We start from the raw sequence: 6,000 nt of genomic DNA, 5'->3' as shown, positions 1-6,000 counted from the left end.
TTGGTCATCCATTTCAAACCATCTTTAATTCCTAAACCTTTTCCCATTTTGTAATTTCCTTCAAATATTAAACTTAAGAAAAATATTATTTTGTTTAAAATCTTTTTATAAGCACTAAAATATTATTTTATTATTTAATAGTACGAAAAGTAAAATTTTATTATTATATACACGGTTTTGTAAAACGTTACGTTTTAACTTTCTTCCTTAAACTAACATTACTAATTATGATTTTAATCTTATAATTTTGATTTAATTATTTTATACATAAAAATGAGTCGTATTTTTATTATCAACATTAAGTATAGTTTAAGCAAAATTTTCTAAGTAAACTACATATTTTCATTATCAAATTTACCCATTATTTTAAAGTATAATTACTTGTACATACTAGAAAAAAAATTGTATGAACCAAAATCCTTTTTATAGTAACCCATGATGTTCATCACTTACACAAGTTATCACCATTTTCTTACACAAGCTAACCTTCTTTTACACTCCAAACTCTTACACATTCACTTACACACTCTAACTCCTACACATTTACTTACACATTCTAAATCACTTACACAAATTAACCTTCTTCTATACTCCTAAAAAAATTTTCATACAATCTAAAGAACTACAAAGTTGCCCAAACTCATTATAAATACCCCCTTAGCCATGAGATCACTTACACCACCATCATCAAATCTTTCTAACATTCTTTCTTATATTTTCACTTCATTTAAATCTTACTACCTTAATACCTTTATTATTAGTTGAAGAAATTCAAGAAGATGGAGCTTAGAACACTCTTTATTTAGCTAAATCATCATCATTATGGAGTATTATTGGGTTATTACTTTGGGTACTTAATGTATTATTATTTTTGAAGTTTGGATTTAATTATTTTGGAAGCTTAGAAGATAATCATTATTTTGGGAGTTTGGATTAATTATCTTTGAAGCATTATGATCTATCTTGGAGAGTCTTATTTCTAATTATTTTCCTAATTAGTACTTAGTACTAATCCGTGGTGTTAGTATGGTATAACTTCTTACCCTACTCTTTTTGTGGAATTTTACATTATATTTACTTTATAATATGCAAAGTATATGTTGATATGTTTTAGTAGGAAGTTAGTTTAATAAAATTATGATCAAGATTATTGTAATAACTCGTATTTAGCTTGAAAAAGAATTGATAGACTACTCATAACAATAAGGTGCATCTTCTTTTCTACAGTCTCCATGAGTAGTCACCAGCGGTCCGAAGGGCCGGGATGTTACAATTGGTATCAGAGCAACCCTGCGACCGTGGCTGATTGTGTCTTCAGTGCACCTAGCGGGGGAAAAGATCCTGAAACTACGGTCCAACGAGGACGTTGTATTCCTAAGTGAGGGTGAGTGTAATACCACAAATTTAGCTTGAAAAAGTATTGATAGACTATTCATATCAACAAGGTGCTTCTTTTCATCGGAGCCCATTTGCTAAGAACTCCACAGTCAAGCGTGCTTGGTGGGGAGCAATCTTAGGTTGGATGACATCCTGGGAAGTTTTCCCGAGTGCGCACAAGTGAGGCCAAAGTGCGCTGGAAAGACTTCTGTTGATCTGTGGGGCCAGTCTACAGTCTCCATGAGTAGTCACCAACCTTCCATTGGGTATATGCTAAAAGTATTTTTAGTATGATAATCTTTGAACAAGTTTAGGAAGTTGGGTGCAAAATTATATTCTAGTGATATTAAGTATGATTTATGTTATAAACTAGTGCTCGTATGTTTATGAGTTAAGTGTTACATTAGGAATGTTATTATTTTTTTATGTTAGAATTTTTATTAAAATGTTTATGTTAGCCTTCAAACTAGTTTATAAGGTAGTAAGTTATTTTATGAACGTATTTTACTAAGTATGATTATATTCAGAATATTGTTATTATACTTTATTTTGAGATTTAAGTTTATCCTTAAAGTTATAGTAAATTTCTATGTTATTGCGTAAAGTTTTTATTTTTGTAAGTGGTTATGTTAATTATTTAAATCTAGGATGTAGTATGATAAATTAAATTAAGTCGTTCTTTTTATGTGAAAAGGGCCCAAAACACTCATAGGCCATTTGACCACTATCATATAATAAAAAAAAAAGAGTTTGATTTACTATTTTAAATTATTAACAACTATTTTTGTGATAATAATAAGATAACAATTTAAAAAGATATTTTTGAGAAATTTTTTATAAGTTATAAAATATTAAAGTATACATGAGATTTCATATTAAAATTAACTTTTAATCACTATTTAGTATAAGATATTTTATTTGCTAACTATTTGACCAAAGTTTATGTAAAATGATGTAAAAGTATTTTTAGTAAACTTGCCGCTCAAACTATGTGTGATATATTGATTTTGTAAAATTACAAGTTTAACTTGTTTTATAATTAGAAATATTGACTTTTTTGAAAATTATAAGTTTGACTTGTTTTATAAATTAGAAATATTGATTTTTGTAAAATTATAAGTTTTATTTGTTTTACAACTAGAATGTTGATTTTTGCAAGCCTAATAAGTTTACTTAATTTTCTAAACTTGAAATATTGATTTTTGGTAAACTTGTAGAATTTTGGAAACTTATTCAAATGATGCAATTTTAACTTGAATTTTCATTAGAATATTTGATTTTTTTTGAAGAGAATAAATTTAATTTATTGTAAAGTTGAAAATGTTGATTTTGAAAACTTATTTAAAGAAATAGATTTTAGTAGCTACTTGTGGAAAATATTAATTTGGAGATCACTATTGATAGAATATTAAGTTATTAGTTTGAATTTAGTGAGCTATTAAAAATAAAGTTATAAATAAAATTTAATGTGTAAGAATTTAATAATGAATGTATAAAGACATAAAGGTTAATTTTACGTTATGATTTAGAATTTTATTAAATAAAAGAGGTTATCACCTAAGTTGATAAAAGTCAAAGTCAATGTCAAATTGTAGTAATAAAAATGTGATGTATTTGTGTGAATGAATATTGATAGATAGTAAGGTAATGTCGAACCATGGACTGGCATGTAAAATCCCGACGCCTGTGTTGGTCGACACGTAAAATGCAGTGTAAGACAGGGGGTTAGCTACCTATCTTGTATAGCTCGAACATAAATTGTATTGGAGGGGTGACGACTCCCACCACAGATAGGGTTTAGGACTACGGTTCTCACCTAACCAGATCCTTACATATATTAGGTGTCATTTGATGAGCTTGTTGATCAGTGATAAACTTGATTAGTGTTGATGCTATGATGCATGGTACGTTTATGAGTATTAACCAAATGAACTTACTTAAGTGTTAAGATTATCGAATTGTATAAGTGACAGTAACGTATTGCTGTCAGGATTGAGAATGGTATCTTAATGACTTAAAAGTATGGAACAGAAAAAGAATATGGTAAAGTATACGGTTGATGTCAATTAATTATAAGTTCGTACTTAAATTATTATTTTGAAAATGTAGCGTATAATTTTCGTATTTTGAGCTAGATAGAAAGTTATGCTCGGCGTTAAGCGCTGGCCGATTCAATTGGTTGTCATCCGTATCATGGATGGCAGCATTTTGCAGGATTTAGTTCAGGTTCCGATCCAGGCCGCAGCAATTACTATTCATCGAGAACTTAGCTGCTTTTTGTATCTTTATTGATGACTTGATGATGATGTATTTTTTCTATTTTTAGCAAACAATATTTCTTATCAGATGTAATATTTACTTTTGTTTTAAATAGTTTCAGTTTTTATGATTTAGAGTTTTAACAGTTTGGCATTTTGAGACTTCCGCAATATTCTTGTATTAAACATAATTATTAAATGTTAATCATGTATCGAGATTGCCGCTTCTGTTACAAAAGCATAGGGCCAAGGGGGTCACCTTGTTGAACACCTTGGCAAGACCAAAGAATAGAGTCACCATAATATAACCAAGCAGGTTGGGAATAATAGAACTCCATCCATACTTACCACCTAAAAGCAGATTAACAACCTTAGTGATAGAGTACAAAAAGGGGTCAGCAATTGCTGACGCCGCACCTCCCAACATGTCCACAAGTTGTTGAGCTCTAAGCCCATCCCTGCCACACAAAGTACCCTTATCAACCACACTAGGCGCACTCACGGAGGACATGGGGTGGGGGATGCCAAGGATTGCATCATCTCTGAAGGAAGGAGTAAGGATCACCGAACCGTTGTTGTGCTTACAATTCTTACTGAAGGAGTGAGTATGGAAACATTCCCCACGGAGCCAAATGCCCTCCTTTTCAAGAGCTATGTCGAGAGAGGAGAACAAGCAATAGTCACTCCCAATACGATCTTTATGGTAGAGCCTAGCAGCATTAGAGCTAAAATGGCGAGACCCAAGATGGTCAATAAAGTACTTCTAAGTGAGCTCCTTTCCACCACCACTGTTACAGCCATCACGGCCCCTAAACGGGCACGATATCCTCTCGACAACCATAAGAGAGCACCAGGAAGCGAGACCACAATGGGACCAACGTATGTGTAGGCTAACAGCAGGTAACACCACAACAAAAATAATAACCACTTAAACTAATAACACCCATAAGAAGCACAAAGCCACCCAAAGCACATAAAACCTTAAGAACAGCAAGACCTAATCATAAACGCAACTAGCACATGGAACACAAACAATCCAGCCTATCAACCCATTGGGGGCAGCCACATAATACACCATAGAACACCAAATAGCCCACCGAAATCATCAACACATGGAGCCACCCCTGCTACCGTAGAATATGAAGCAAAAAGACCCAAATAAAGCACAAAACGACCCGTGAAAGGACCCACCTGAAAGGGAAGCCATATCCACGGTTGACCACCCAAACAAGCTACATAAACCCCCTAAAAAAGTTGCCTATAAAAGAAGAGTAAGAACCCGGCCACACCACGATAAGAGAACGTACCAGAGGGAGGCAACGACGTCAAAGAAACTAGGCTGTACTGCGCACCATCTTGCAAAAGACCGGTCACTGTAGAGAAGGAACACAACCAGCTGTAGCAAACCACCATCGAGAAAGGACCTCATGTTTCGTTGTTGAATGACCCTCTAAAGTCGGCAGATTCAAGCAACCACAACCTTGAAGGCTGACCTGCGGAAACCCCTAGCCTTCTGAACCACCGTGAGAGAGACAGGCCACCTTGGAACCACAAGGACCTTGAGAGAGAATCTCTCAACGGTCATATATTATTATTTATATTATTATTATTATTATTATTATTATTATTATTATTATTATTGTTATTATTATTATTATTATTATTATTATTATTATTATTATTTAACGATAATTATAAAACTAAATCGATAAGTAGGCTATATTACTACATTTTTTCTTCTCTTCTCATTCACAAACTCATATTATTTTAACATGACTTTATTTATCCACTTGTTTTTCATTTTTTTTGGTCTCATTTTCTTCCACACAATTCTGAATAAATAAAACAAAAAAAATAAGAGAAATAAGTTCAGAGTTACTATTTGAATTTTGAAAAAAGTATATTTTATTGTGTGATTTGTGAACATGTTTATTTATAGGATTATCATCTACTACATTTCCTTAATAGGGTGAAAAAATAAATAGTAAACTCAAATCATGATTTAGACTTTTCTCAAACAATTAAGAGTTGATGAGATTTGGATAAAATTGTAATGATAAGTAGAGTTTTTAGTATTTATGTAAGGATTATTGTTTTGCAATTTGCATCAAACAACAATTGAGGAAGTGTGAACATGTATCAATAATAGTAAAAGGAACAAAACAAAATAGAAGCTTAGAGTTTTATAACAAAAAGCTAAATATCTTACTTACAAAGCACAAGAGACAATCATATATGATAAATGTGTCGATCAATGATTTTAGAGTAGGTTACTTTACATTCTCGTATAAGTGTAGTAATATTATTTTTTTGTGTAAAATAAAGAAAAAAAGGTAAAACAATAAATTTTATGAAAAAATAAAAT

Source organism: Amaranthus tricolor, chromosome 1 (assembly GCF_026212465.1).
Source record: "Amaranthus tricolor cultivar Red isolate AtriRed21 chromosome 1, ASM2621246v1, whole genome shotgun sequence".
NCBI lineage: Eukaryota > Viridiplantae > Streptophyta > Magnoliopsida > Caryophyllales > Amaranthaceae > Amaranthus > Amaranthus tricolor.
The sequence above is the reverse complement of the archived record's forward strand: the minus strand, read 5'-3'. Positions refer to the sequence as shown.